Raw genomic sequence first — 15,421 nt, forward strand, 5'->3', positions numbered from 1 at the left:
TGGGAGTTTGAGTGGGTGTGTGAGAACTTCTCTGGATATGTCATCAGTGATGTCATTTGAGATGTCATTAGTGATGTCATCAGTGATATCAGTGACCATGTCATGAGTGATTTAATATGTGAGGTTATAAACAGTGCATTGCTGGGTCGTAAGTTATAGTTAGCTCAGGTAACTGCTGAATTTCACTGGTTTTGTATGAGTAAAATGTGAGCCTAACTATAAGGTCTCTGAAAACTCTTCCTTTTTCAGTGAATATGTGAGAGAGAGAGTGTGTATGTGTGTGTGTGTGTGTGTGTGTGTAATCAAGAATAGAAACTCTACACTTTCCTCCGTGCAGTGTCTTTCAATACTTTGTCCATCAATATTTTGATCAGAATATTAGGGTGCCAACATATTCTTCCACCTGATAATGAACAGTAGAATTGCGATATGCAATTTCCGGCTCTCTTCCAAGAGCTCCAGAAACTCCCTGGATTTAGGCCCCGTCATATAAAACCCCCTCAAAACAAAAAGTAATAAAAACGTACACAGAATGTTAAACGGTTAATAGTAAAAGTTCTTTAATGTTAGATCAGTTTTATATCCCTGGGGCCAGCAGATCCGGGACATTACGTTTGTTTTTAGCATTCCCAGATGTGAAGGAACTCTGTGCCAAACTTGGAGCTGGGGAAGGAGGGGAGCTGAGATGGAGCAACAGAGGGCCTCTCATATATCCTCTGGGAAATTGGCAATCACAGTATTGGTTCCGACACAGCGTGCCTGGTACAGTCGATAGCAGGCTGTCTGAAGCAGAGACGAAGAAGTGCCGTCTGGTAGGTGTTCCATATTTTGCTCTCTTGTTTTGCAAACTGAGCCTGATCGAAACACGTTTGTGAAGTTTAATATTTAAATGCATTTCTCCTGTTGCAAAATATGTTTTTATCTTCTAGTTAGGTACCGTTATGGTTGTCTCCGTTTTTGGAACTGTTAAGGAGAATAGTAGTATTTGTCAATTTATGGTGGCTTTGAAAAATAAGCAATTTCTTTGAATTATACCGTCATACTTTTACCGTATACTTTTTTACTGTGTATTTTCATTTGTATCGGTGTTGCATAATCAAGCGGAGATGTTGTTTTTGGAGGTTTGCATGTATCAGTTTTTTTAAATTTTAGATATAGCGTTACGTTCTGCTGAAGTGTATTTCTCGATTCTCTGAAGTCCACACCACTTAAGTCCCCGCAGATTTTGTAGCCCTTTGACTCAAATGCACCTTTGTACATGAAAGGACATTGACAAAGGAGAGCTCCAGGTTAGTGTCTTGAAAGGAAACGGATTCCTCTTGCACAGTATATTGTATTCTGTTTATCTTTGTCGGGGCCAGCAGTAACTCAGGTCTTCCTGGGTTACCAGGCAACAAGCTGCTTCGGGTGGTGGATGCCCCATATGGCCCACCAGGACCGGATGGCAATGCCTATTCCAGGGTATACTTGATGAATTCAGCCTGTGAATAGTGCACAGGCTCAGGTAAGCAGCAGCAGTACCAGCACCGCATGAGCAAGAGATTGTGACTGGACTGCAGACTGATGGATATTGCCACTGGGGTTCTCCCTAAGGCCAATCTCAAATCTCTCCTCCAATCAAGCTAGCTGCCTCCCCGGTTCAGAGTATTGAGTACTTTGGCCTGGGTAAAGTCCCCTCCATCTGTATCCCTGGCACTCAGGCTCTTTTGTAGAAAGAATGCAGAATGTGATCAAGACTCTCAAGCTTAATGTTGCTTCATGGCGCTTGATCATTCTGGTGAAACTTACACAGGGTCGGGTTCCTTGGCACCCTCTGGTCACAAGGGCTGATGCTTCCGTGCATGCTGCAGGATCACTCCAGGGCTCTCACGGCCTCGCGCCCTCACCCTGCACTGAGTGGTGAAGGTCCTTGCCCAGATTTGCAGTGGACGGCTTCGGTTCATCCTTTTTCAGCTCCTTCTCTGACCCTCCTCTCATAAGCAGCAGTTTCCTTGAAAAATGTCCCCTCCAATTCCTCTCATGCGCTGTTGGTCACCTTTCTTCAGTGAAGCAGGGACAAGACATCCTTCTTTGGCAGTCTGTTGGAAATCCCCAGGTTTCTGGTCCCAAACCTGGCCGGGGAGTTGGTGGTACAGAAGCTGTAGATAGTATTTTGACTTTTACAAGAGCCAACTATGAGAACTGGCCTGGGCAGTTACTGTCCTTTGCTTATTCCACTCAGACTGGTCTATCCATAGTCTTTGTTTTCAGGAGTCAGCAGGAAGGTGCAGTGGAGCCGATAGTTTCCTGTTGGGGGGGGGGGGGTGTAGGGAGTTGGGGGGGGGGGTGGAGCAGAGGGGAGAGAGAGAGAAAGAGGAGACCTGCTTAACTATATATTAACTTGTGGAAGTAGCTCTTACAGAGAACAATGGAGCAGAAAATGGCAGATGGGACCCGCTAAACATCAAAGGGGCCTCTTTTACACACCCAAAGGTCTGACGTATGCAAAAGACCACATGGAGGAGCCAATGCACAATGATGTCTGGGGCTCACTCCATCCTTCTTCTTAACTGCCACTTGGACATGGGAAAAGAAAATGAATTCCAGTTTGGACATAGCAACTTGTGACATACTCTCAGCATACATCCTGTATACACCGAAGTAATACATACACTTGCAGAATCCATGTGCCACATGGAATGGACAAAACAACACTTTTTGGAGACTAGCAAACCAATTAAAAAAGTAAAAAAAGTGCAGGAGAGGCTAGTAAGTGATACTCCATGACAAAGACAGGTAATACCTGCCTAGTCTCTACAGTACTATCACTTCCTCAACTATGTGTACTCTATTACACCAATTAGAAGTTAACTCGTGTGCAGTAAGAGGGGTGCACATGGTATGCTCCTCCAGATCACTGAGCTGAGGTTTGGCTCGAAATCTGCGTCACCAAAAGGCTTGCCGCATGCATGCATGATTGCCATACGTGCTGAGGCTGTGATGAAATCTAGAAAGCTTGGTATGATAGAGGCAAGGGCACATGCTCTCCAGATTCATGCAGGAGCCTGCACTCTGAAGGTAGCTGCATCCAAAAGCTGAGAAAGTTCTGTTTGATCACACACACACATGCACTATTGACTGATTTTACACAGTGGAGAAGGTGTTACATTTCTAGCATTTTAATAAAATGGGCCTCATAGGCAAGATTGACAGAAGGTCATGGAACTGACTAGGTGGGGAATAGGACTGGGCTTAGTGTGGTCCAAATTTGAAGATGTCTTGGGTCCAACAGGGATACAATTTGTTTTTTTAAGTGTCATCCTTTTAATTACTGATCTCTGCTGATAGATGGTGTATATTGCTGTGCTCTTGAAATGGCATCCAGGTTATACTCAGATTTCGGAATTGTTGGCCTTGGCCCTTTCCGCAGGGTCATCCCCATAATTTTTTCCTTCACTGTCCTTAGCCAGTTTTTGTTGACTTTGAGAACTCTGCACACTTTAACACTGCTAACCACTGCTAAAGTGCTTGTGCTCTGTTCTTAAAACATGGCATAATTGGCTTATACCCAACTGGCACATTCAGGACCTTATTTATGAGGCCTTATGACACTTTTGTGCTGCTGTTGCGTCACTTAGATGGGTAAAAATTGCTCCATGTTGCGCCTATTTTGTAAAGTGCAGCATCTAAGCAGATGAGTCACTTTATAAAGCCCTGCGCTACATTATACCTGCGTCAGGTATAATGTATGCGGGGTGAGCGTTCCCCTGTAAAAAGCCTAGTACAAGTGGCGCAGTGAAATCTGTCAGACACTTCTAGAACAACACTGCTTCATAATCTTACACCTGCCTCACAGCAGATGCTAGACTGATGCAGGCACATTTAACATGGGACTTGCCCATGTGTAATGACAGATTGCTGGAAGTGCGTACCTTTTGCGACAAGCTCCAGCAATACCGCACCTACAGATAAATCAGAAAGACTGACGCATCTGTAACTCCTTGCGACATGTATACGGTGCATCCATTGTGTCGCAAGGAGGGCGCAGTGAAAACTGTTGCATAGCTGTTTTCATGCAGCGATGCAACAGTTTTCATAAATTAAGTGCTTAATTCACATGTAAGTCCCTAGTAAAGTGGCACTACCTGTACCCAGGGCTTCTAAATTAATTGCTACTAGTTGTGCTGCAGCACTGATTGGGCCACCAACTTCAGTACCCCTTTAAACACGTGTGTGCAGTTTTAAACCTCAAATTTGACCTGGCAAAATAAACCTTTTGCCAGGCCCAAACCTTTCTTTTTAATACATATATGTCACCCTAGGGTAGGTCCTGAAGAGCCCAGAGGGCAGGTTGCAGTGTATTTAAAAAAAGGCATACACTTTTAAGTTTTACATGTCCTGATAGTGAAAAACTCTTACATTTGTTTTCACTATTACAAGACCTGCCTGTCTCATAGGATAATACTGGAGTTGCCTTATTACATTTAATAAGCTGTAGCTTCCAAATGGGAACAGGTAACCAGTTCATGGTTGGTGTCTTTGGAATTGTAATGGAAAATGCTTTCTCATGGTAAAGTCAGATGTTTATTTACAGTTTTGAAAATTGCAGTTTTGGAAAGCTGGCATTTTCCTGCCTGATTTATTTAGTGCCTGCAGCCTGTCACTGGAACACATGACTAGGTAAAGCACTTAAAAAGAAAACCTCTAGAAGCTTCTCCCACTTCAAAGGAGACACCAGGTATAAACATTTGACATGAGACACCAACTCTTCAGTACACATCTGGACCTGTGTACCTGAACTTTGCCATCACTGAGTCCTAGCCTGCTATACCAGTCCTGCACCCTTGGAAGTGGGCCTAATGGCTCTCTGCCAGCTCATCTCTGGATCCAGCAGAACCATTGCCTATCCTCTGCTGCGCTGTGCGCCTCGGATCAGAAATGATGCATCACCTCTGCTGCATGGACTCTCCCAATGTGAGGACTTGGCATTGCAGCCTCACAGCCCCATCGGAACTGCCACTGTGTGAGGCATGCCCGATGCAGGCCCTCGTACTGCAAGCCTCAATGGGATCCTTGACGACAGCGCAATACCCCACCTTGCAGCCCCTCATATCCCATCTCCTTAGCTGCGTGGTGCAGCTTTGAGGCTACACTTCACATTACAAGCCCTTGTCGATGGGATCCCCAACATGGAGGCAGGTCCTTGCATTGCTGACTCACAGGCCCTCGGAACTGGCGCATCACCTCAGCTATGCGATGCATCCTCGATGTGGACTAGGCAACTCTTTGCAACCAGGAATTAAGGCACTTTTGTTCAGTGGGCCTAACTGGGTCCCTGTAGATGGCCGGTGCTCCATTGAGATTGGCCTTAACTTGTGACTTTGTCCTGGTCTAGTGCGACCAGATATCCACAGTTGGGGCTTTGTGGTTTTGGTGCGATTTTCACTTACATCTTCAAAATTGCATATCTCTGCTTGTAGTGATTGGATTTTTGTTGTTTTGGTCCTAAATTATTTATTCAAAATTGCTCTTTTTCTAAATTGGTTTGGGTTTTTCTTATATTGTATTTTCACTTTATTACTGTTTGAAGTGCTACATAAATACTTTACACATTGCCTCTAGGTTAAGCCTGTCAAATCTGTACCAAGCTACCAGGTTAATTTGGGGTTTGCTTGTGACTTCATCCTACAGTGACAAGGATTGTGGTTGCTGCTTGAGTAAGGTTTCAGCCCCCTCAAGCAGTCTTCTGAAATACATATTAAGCCACAGTAGCAGACAGTCGTCCGAGAGTCCTTCTGCAGGTCAAGAATGTGAACTGAAGAGTGGGTCTGAGGGTCCTATTTTTATACTTAGTGACATCATTGAGTAGGTAACATTTCTAGATAATTCCCTTTGAAGTACTTGGAGTTTCCTGCATCTCACTCCCTGACCCCAGCCTGACTGCATGAAGAATGAAATTGTGTGTGAAAATACGGCACAGCCTGTTGATTTTCAAGTGGGGCTATGCCCAGGTCTGACTCCCCATCCTGCCAATAATGGCACATCCAGGCAAACCTAGTCCCTCTATTGTGTTGCTGTCTGGGAGGAAACACAAAGTTAAACTGCCAACTACACCCAGTCACAGAGGATCAGAATAAAGGCACCCGATAGTTAGGGCAGGAAAATGACAACTTTCTAAAAGTGATATTTTCAAAATTGTAACCTAAAATCCAAATGTACAATTAAAGAGGATTTGAAATTACAGTTTCTAAGACACCAAACATGAAATTCCTACCTGCTCACAATCAAATGTTAGCACTTATTAAGTGTAATGAGGCAACCTAATGTTATTTGATGGGAGAGCTAGGCCTTACTGTAGTAAAAACAAATTTGTGAGTTTTTCACAACTAGGAAATGTGAATCTTAAAATTATATTTCCAATATTTTATGTACAATGCACTCTGCCCTACGGGCTACCTAGGCCCTACTTAGGGGTGACCTATCTATAAGAAAAGGGGAGTTTAAGGCTTGGCAAGGAGCTTATCTTGTCAGTCGAATTGTATTCAGTCTGCAATAGCATGCCTGGGGCATGTTTTCGGGGGCTACCTAAGTGGGTGGCAGTTGGACTTGGCCCTTTTGGCAGGTTCACCCTGAAACTTTTTGTATTTTCCTAGCCTGTTTCTGTAACCTGGTGTTGGAGATTTTAGGCCTCTGCTCACTTTTTCACTGTGGTCCAGTGTAAAGTGTGTGCGCCCTCTGTGTATGTGTGGTGAGTGGCTTGCCTTCCCAAAGGAATGCATGGAGATATGTGTGTCCATGGTAATTCCTGATGTGTGGGGAGTGCAGGGACGAGTTTGGTATGTGCGAACTCGTGAGATTAAGTGCTGCGCGACGGTGTGCGTAGATTGAATGTGTCTAGTGTAGAAGTGCCACTTCTAGAAGTTGGCATGTCCGTACAGTGAATGTGAATTGACTGTGTGGCTTGTGATTGCCTGGAGCTGGTTGGTGTGCCTGGCTCCAGGAGTCAGGACGGGTCTGCCCCGGTGGTGAATGGAGAGATCTGCATGTTGATGGGAGGAAGGAGTGCACCTGGGACCTGAATAGGGCTGGGCCTTCCCTCCACAATGCTGGCTCCACCCCCCTGTGGTGTGTCTGATGCCCCTGACCCACCCTATGAATAGGCAGAGGGGCTGAGCAAAACAAAGTGCTCCAGAACCAGTTGCATCTGCTTCGCCCCTTGCCTGCACCTTTGGAAACAAAAAAATATGTGTGTATAAAAGAGGGGCTGTGACCCCATGAAAAGGTTCTTGTTCCTGACTTCAATCTGCCAGGGGCGTGCTCCTGCTGGGGCCCAGGGTAAGGCTTGCCTCCCTGGGCCCTGCCCAGCCCCTGGATGCCCTACCCAGCCCCTGGATGCTGGAGGATTTCTGTGGGCCCCTTTTTGCTTTAGGGGTCATTCCTTGGGGGCTTGGTGGTTTCTATGCCCCCCAGCGCCTGAGAAGTGCTTTATTCTGCTTGTAACACTTGCCCAGCTGGTGGAGAGCACGTTGTTTACTTTGGGAGCGCTTCTGTCTCCCCCTGGTAGCGCTGGGCTGCGATCGCCGCCGAGAGAATCCCGACGTAGGGATTCCCCCATTTTGTCCAAGTATTGCAGGTGCCCACCCTGTATTGTGACCGCTGGTGACCGCTGGTGTCCTCGTGGGGTGAGCGGGTGCCCACCCTGCTTATTTAATTATTTTTATATTACGGGTGCCACCCCGCTACGCAATTGAAATTGGAGGGAGCCGACCCCTCTTTGTGCCGAGAGTCTGCGGCCCGCGGCAAAAACAGGAAGTCAGGCAGCCATCTGCCTGGCGGCGGGCGGGGCTTGGGGTTTTACGGAGGAAGTCCTGAGCACGCCCCGGCAGGGGGAGGAAGTCTTCGAGAGAGGAGGTCAGGAGCCCACCTCGCCTCCTCAAGTGCCGAGATGTCCGAGATGTCCGACGCGGGAGGACGGGAGCCTACACCCCGAAGGGTGGCCCGGGAGAAGAGGAAGGCGGGGCTCTCCTATGGAGAGAGAGCCCTGCACGTACCAACGCACAGAGGAGCCCGCGTGTCCAGGAAAGCCTCGGGTCCCAGGAGGGGGCCCGGGTGATGATGGCAGGCAGCGCCGGGCTCCTAGGAGTCCAGAGAAGCCACGCGAGAGAGGTGCTGCCGTCGCCGTGAGGAGGAGTTCCCCCGCGTGAAGCCTGGTGAGTGAGGCAGGGCTGGGGGGGATGTCCGAGCAGCCAAATGTTTATGCCTGATGAGGGCACAGAGTCAGAGCGGCCCTGTGCCCAGTGGGCCGCTCCACTGTGTGGGGCCTGTGCATTCCCTCTATTTTGCGCCCAATCATTGCAGGAGCCAGTGTGTTCAAGGGGGCATGTGTATTTTAAGAGCCCCTGTGGCTCCCACGCTGGGCACATTTGTTTTCAGAGCCTAGAGGGCTCCAATGGGCGCAGGTTTTGTTTCAGAGCCTGAGGGCTCCAACTATGGGCATGTTGTTTCAGAGCCAGAGGGCTCCAACGTTTGGGCACAGTTTTATTCCTAAAGGCCAGTGGGGGCCCATGCCGCAGTTTATTTCCCAGCTGCCCAGCAAGTAGTGGGCAGCTACACCATTTAGGTATTTCTTCTCAGGGGACACTTCTTTGTGAATATTGCCCGTGCCAGCTGGCACAATGTATATTGTTTGATTACTATCTGATGTGTTTTGAGAATACAAAGGCTATTTTTAAATAACCTTGTGTGGAGTTCCTTTTGTAGTGTGCCTGGGATGTTGTTGCTGTGTGCGTGCGCAAATGCTTTACACATTGCCTCCGGGATAAGCCTGACTGCTCATGCCAAGCTACCAAGGGGATGAGCAGGGGTTATCTTGGCGTGTAACTCCCTTGCCCTGACTAGAGTGGTGGTTTCTGTCTGGCTTTGGCGCAAGCCTTAGTAAACCAGAAATGCCATTTCTAACATTGGTGGAGTGTGTGTCTTTATTCCCCAGTATGGTGGGAGCCAGTGGTGGCAGCAAAAATGTGTCCAGTGCGTGAATTCCCATTCCCAGTTCCCAAAGTATGGTGCCTGGGGCTCAGTAAGAGGGGTACAGCTTGAGAGTCAGGGGCAGTGAGGAACTGTCTCACCAGTCTGGAGGGGGCATGTGTGGATGAGTGGTGTGTTGCACTGGAGTAGTTGGTGTGAGTTCTTTGTTTGATAAGAAGATTGCACGGGAGGTGTACCTCTGGTGGTGTGCGGTAGGTCCTGTAGAGGCCCTGGAGCAGTAGGTGTGAGTTCTTTGTTTGATAAGAAGCTTGCACAGGAGGTGTACCTCTGGTGTGCTTGAGGTCCTGCAAAGGCACTGGACAAGTGAGTGTGAGTTCTTTGTTTGATAAGAAGTTTACACAGAAGGTGGATCTCTGGCGGTGTGCTAGAGGTCTTGCAGAGGCATTGGTGAGTGATTACAACAGGATTGACATGTTTATCTTCTGGTCCTGTGTGGGAGAAGAGGTTCTTGTGTAGCCCAGCTAGGTCCCAGTAGAATGGGAAGGGTTGTAGGGGCCACGTCCTGTCTCTGAGGAGAAGGAGTGGGAGGGACTGCGTGTCTCCATGTGTCTGAAACCCTGTCTCAGGGCCTGGAGGGTTCCCTAAGGGAGCGCCAGGTCGGGGGCTTAGGCTGTACTTACAGGTCATTTGAGGAGAATCTTCCTGTGTCTAGAGAACGGGAAGTTTCTGTAACCAGAACTCCGGCGGTCCTGGTGTTGGGAAGTACCGCTCCTAAGAGGAGGGTGCAGAAGTCCTGGTTGAGGGGTGAGAGGGGGACAACAGCCCCAGTGGAAAAGCCAGTGGGTCAGGGGCCAGCCAGAAAGGCTGAGCCATCCGTGAGTGACCATGGTGATGCCACTTCTGTTCTGAGAGACAGGCAGACTGTCACACGACACATTAGTGATGTGCCACCCTCAAGGGGCGAAGTTGTGTGTACATAAGACTATGCATCTACATCCCCACTCAGGCACTCCTAAAAAGCAAAAATGCTTATAAAGTTCCAAAATGTTGTTTATTGTAGAAACATATATTTCAAATGTTGGTCGATATTTAATTCATATCAATTCACAGTGGTTAGCAGGTTGATCCAAAACGAGGAACATTCCAAATGCATGACTTCATTCCCAATGCATTTCGGGCAACAGCACTTCTTTTGCATGAAGTCCATTCACTTTCCAGTCCTTTGTTTATTTCACGTCCTCATCTCTCGCATATACCGGTCACAATCAGCGCGTTCACAGCTACACCGATCTTGCTAGAAACGCCTCGCGTCGCATTGATTTCCAAGTAAGTTTGCTTCACCCTGCGCAATTTAGCCTTTGTAAGCATATTGTCAGTTTGTACTTTTAGCCTTTGTAAGCATGTTGTCAGTTTGTACTTTTAACGAGCACGCCCCTATACCGTTTCATTTCACCCCCAACTTTTCAACCACTCGGTAAATACACATCCCAGAGACTGTAGTGATGCATGCCTGGTCACACACATTGATAGACACTTAACGCACTAATTCATACCACTTGCCGCTTTTCTTCGTTTTTCTTCGTTTTCACACGCCCTCATTTCGTCTTCTTTGTAGAATCCCTTGAGAAAGGGCTGTTGCCCGAAATGCATTGGGAATGAAGTCATGCATTTGGAATGTTCCTCGTTTTGGATCAACCTGCTAACCACTGTGAATTGATATGAATTAAATATCGACCAACATTTGAAATATATGTTTCTACAATAAACAACATTTTGGAACTTTATAAGCATTTTTGCTTTTTAGGAGTGCCTGAGTGGGGATGTAGATGCATAGTCTTATGCACACACAACTTCGTTTCTTGTATTCATAGTGTTTTGGCTGGAGACACTACTCACCAGTGCACCCATTAACTCATACACCTTCAATTGAACGCTTCGCTGTGCACCACCAACTACTCTGTTCCACCCTCAAGGGGGGCATGCGTGCTCCCCGTGAAGTCCTGGTTAGCTGGGCATTCCTCGAGGAGCGGAAAGCCAGGTGCGGGTTGTAGCCTGACCTGGAAGGCAGGGCATCTGTAACCAGTGTCCTGGTTGGTTTGCCTTCTAGGGGTACCCCTGTGAACATAGGAGGGACCCATCTGAAAGGGAGGGAACCTGTGTTTCCCAGAAGGGGTGGTGCAGGCCTCGCCGGGATCCTTAGGGTTCCTGGCTGACTATGGTAGTACTACCCTGAGAGATGGTGTGGCCCATCTTCAAGGAGTGGGCCCCTGCTCTACAGTGGGAGGGTGCAGAACTCTGGAAGGGGGTGCAGAGGGAGGTTGTCCTCGCCCCCAACCCTGGTGCATCTGGTGAATGTGGATCCCAGGTGGTAGACCAGTGATGGAGAGAGGTCCTGAACTGGTGGGAGAGTTGTGTTCTGGAGGGTGCATCCCTGGAAGGGTGCGGAACCCCAGAAGTAGAGGTAGGGTGGGGCATTCTTGCCCGTGACCTCTGATCAACCTGAGGGTGCGGACCCTAGGTTGAAGGATCAGTGGCAGTTTGGAACTACCCTGAGAAGGAGAGTGGAGAATGGCTATTGTGTGCCAGGGGTTACTTCCCCCCACTCTGTGGATTATCCAGGACCTGTGACATCTGGATGGCCTAGTGCCTAGTCCTGGGCAACCAGAGAGTTCCAGGGGGGTATCCTAGCTGGGCCGGGGAGTTCTTGTTTAGAGGAAACCATGTGGGTTCAGAGTGGCGTAGAACCGGAGGGTGTCCCTGCCGTGCGGGCCCACGTCCGTGTTCTATCATCCAAAGCAGGGAAGCCCATCAAGGGAGTGATTGGTCTGCCCTGCGTTTTGGTTGGAAGGGGGTTGTGTTGGACTTGGCCCTTTTGGCAGGTTCACCCCGAAACTTTTTGCATTTTCCTAGCCTGTTTCTGTAACTTGGTGTTGGTGATTTTAGGCCTCTGCGCACGTTTTCACTGTGGTCCAGTGTAAACTGCGCGCACTCTCTGTGTATGTGTGGTGAGTGGCCTGCCCTCCCATAGGAATGCATGGGGATATGTGTGTCCATGGTAGTTCCTGATGTGTAGGGAGTGCAGGGGCGAGTTTGGTATGTGCGCACTCGTGAGATTGTGCGCAGATTTAATGTGTCTAGTGTAGAAGTGCCACTTCTAGAAGTTGGCATGTCTGTGCAGTGAATATGAATTGACTGTCTGGCTTGTGATTGGCTGAGGCTGGCTGGTGTGCCTGGCTCCCGGAGTCAGGATGGGTCTGCCCCGTGCTGAATGGAGAGATCTGCATGTTGATGGTAGAGAGGAGTGCACCTGGGACCTGAATAGGGCTGGGCCTTCCCTCCACAATGCTCGCTCCACCCCCTGTGGCGTGTCTGATGGTGGGCCACTCCAACGTTTGGGTGCCTGTGCGTTCCCTCTGTTTTGCGCCCAATCATTGCAGGAGCCAGTGTGGTCAAGGGGGCATGTGTATTTTAAGAGCCCCGTGTGGCTCCTACGCTGGGCAATTTTTTTTTCAGAGCCTAGAGGGCTCCAATGGGCGCAGGTTTTGTTTCAGAGCCAGAGGGCTCCAACGTTTGGGCACAGTTTTATTCCTAAAGGCCAGTGGGGGCCTATGCCGCAGTTTATTTCCCAGCTGCCCAGCAAGTAGTGGGCAGCTGCACCGTTTAGGCATTTCTTCTCAGGGGACACGTCTTTGTGAATATTCCCGTGCCAGCTGGCACAATGTATATTGGGTGATTACTATCTGATGTGTTTTGAGAATACAAAGGCTATTTTGTATAACCTTGTGTGGAGTTCCTTTTGTAGTGTGCCTGGGATGTTGTTGATGTGTGCGTGTGCAAATGCTTTACACATTGCCTCCGAGATAAGCCTGACTGCTCGTGCCAAGCTACCAAGGGGGTGAGCAGAGATTATCTTGGCGTGTTACTCCCTTTCCCTGACTACTGTGGTGGTTTCTGCCTGGCTTTGGCGCAAGCCTTAGCCAACCAGAAATCCTATTTCTAACAGTGACACTGTAAGTGCTGCATGCCTAATAGTAGCATTTAATTTACAGGCCCTGGATATAGGGTGTACCACTTTACTAAGGACTTATAAGTAAATTAAATATTCCAATCAGGTGTAAGTCAGTTTCAGTTTCAAAAACTTTATTCGATTAAAAAGAATCAATCATAAAATCGAACAATACAAATGCTACATGATATACGATCTAATATAGTTATACATAAAAGGAAATTTAGTGCAACTCAGTACAAAAAGATAAAATGATTAAAAGCTCATACTTTTCCTTGTGGCCACAGATTTCAATATAAACGTAGCTGTATGAAAACAGATATCAAAATCATCAAGGGAAAACAACATCTTCATTGCCAAATTTACTGTTGTAATTGCCCGTTTGGTAAGTAATGGTTTTAAATAGGCAACGCGTAGATGTTTGTAGAGGTCACACAAAAATAAAAAATGTACAGTACTCTGTTTAGTGACCCCATCACATGGGCATGGAATAGAGGGGTAATTTTTCATGACTGGGAACGCAACCAAATGGTGGACAAATCCGAGTCTCAATCTAATAAGGACAAAATGATGGGAGGGTCTAGTAACAGCCTTTAGATATTCAGAAAAAACGGATGAGTCCCTATTGGAGAAACAATACTGAGGGATGGATAACTGCATAGTAAGGTCTCTACGCACTTGAGCTTTCTTATGTAAATAAGAACGCTTAAGCTCTTTCTTGGAGAAATCAGACAGGCTCTCCTGATCATCTAAGAGATTAAGGTTGAAAGAGTCCCTGGCTGTTCTCATGACATAGTTAATCCAGGGGATCAGTGAGCTTTTATCTAGGCGGAGACAATCAGTAATAATACTCCTGGTAAAACTAGTTTCTTTTTTATGCCAGATTGCTCTCCACACCAACAATGGTCTTAAACAAATTAAATCTGACAAAAACTCCAGGCCCAGTTCCTGGTGTACTATCAGATTAGAGGCAGATGTAGGCAGACAAAGCAATCTTTTTAAGAAACAGTTTTCTTCTATTTGTAGATCCCCATGGCGACAGTGCCCCCAGACACCAGATCCGTAGAGCACAATTGCAACGCATCTACATCGGTATATATGTAACATGTCATATATACGGCGGTCACCAAGTTTATTAGCAAATTTAAAAACTCCATGGGCACTCTTGGACATCTTAGCATGTACATTGGATATTTCCTGTGACCACATACCATTGCTACTAAAAGTAATGCCCAGATAACAAAACTTGTTTACAGTTTCTATTTTTTGCCCCTCTATATAAAATGATTTCAAATTCCTAGTTTTCTTTCCACAAGGCATGATGAACATTTTAGTATTATTAATTTTCAGTTTTTTATCCTTAATAAAACCTGCAAACTTGTCCATCAGTTTCTTTAGGCCACAAGGGGTTCTCGATAGGAGCACTGAATCGTCGGCGTAAAGCAGGATAGGAACAGCCTCTCCGTCCACCAACAGTGCATCAGAGTTAACCTGCTTGAGCTCGGAGTCTATGGCATTAATAAAAAGGGAAAAAAGAAGGGGCGCAAGGACACAACCTTGCCTAATGCCTAGCCTCACACTGATACAATCAGTACATTCCCCTCCTTGGCCATATCTGATGCGGGCTGAAAGTTTGGAATAAAGTCTGGCCAGGAAATAGACTATCTCTGTTGGGGCCCCTTGTTCTAATAGGGTTGCCCATAGCAGCGCGTGATCGACAAGGTCGATCGCGCTGCTCAAGTCAGCGAAGCAGAGAAAAAGTGAGCCCTGCTTGGCACGGGTATACTTCCCTATTAAGAGATCTAGATTTATACATTGTTCTACGGTTCCAAGGCCCTTTCGGAATCCAAATTGGGACCGCGCGAGAATACCACAACTCTCGGCCCATTCTTCTAACCTAGCCAGCAGCACCCGGCTCATGGTTTAGAGCGAAGAATCTAAAAGGGAGATAGGGCGGTAGTTTTTGGCATCCGACCTATCCCCCTTTTTATAAATCGGGATAATTACTGATTCACCCCAACTAGGCGGAGTGCTTTCCATAACAGACGCATAACAGACGCATTAAAGACCCTGGTCAAGATGGGGCCCCAAAATGATGTATCTGCCTTAAAAAGGTCGATGGGGACCCCATCGGGGCCAGGGGCCTTAGCTCCTTTGCTGGATCTAATAGCAAGGTCTAACTCCGATACTGTAATACATAGAGGGACTATTGGCCATGGGTCCGCCTCCGCCATGTGTGAAGCCACCCCTCTCTGTGGATCAAAGATACTAGAAAAGTGAGTAACCGAACAGTCCTCACTAACATGAGCAGTGAGGACCGGGGTTTCATCACTTTTGAGGAAAGGACAGTTGACCGTTTCCCAGAAAAGTTTACTGTCCGATAATTCCACAGCCTTAGTCAGATTACCCCATGCCTCTTCCCGCAATTCCAGTTTTCGACGTTTTAAGTGC

General features: G+C 47.4%; 1 protein-coding gene across 3 annotated transcripts in view; it reads left to right on the forward strand.

The window, feature by feature from the left end:
* The first annotated feature begins 675 nt into the window (after window positions 1-675).
* Window positions 676-15,421, forward strand: part of LOC144782330 (inter-alpha-trypsin inhibitor heavy chain H3-like) — a 397,194-nt gene continuing 382,448 nt past the window's right edge. For all 3 annotated transcript variants that reach the window (XM_078661645.1, XM_078661643.1, XM_078661644.1), the window contains exon 1: window positions 676-812. The gene's annotated coding sequence lies outside the window, so the exon portion shown is untranslated. The remainder of the gene's footprint in view (window positions 813-15,421) is intronic.

This window comes from Lissotriton helveticus, chromosome 9 (genome assembly GCF_964261635.1).
Source record: "Lissotriton helveticus chromosome 9, aLisHel1.1, whole genome shotgun sequence".
Taxonomy (NCBI): Eukaryota; Metazoa; Chordata; class Amphibia; order Caudata; family Salamandridae; genus Lissotriton; species Lissotriton helveticus.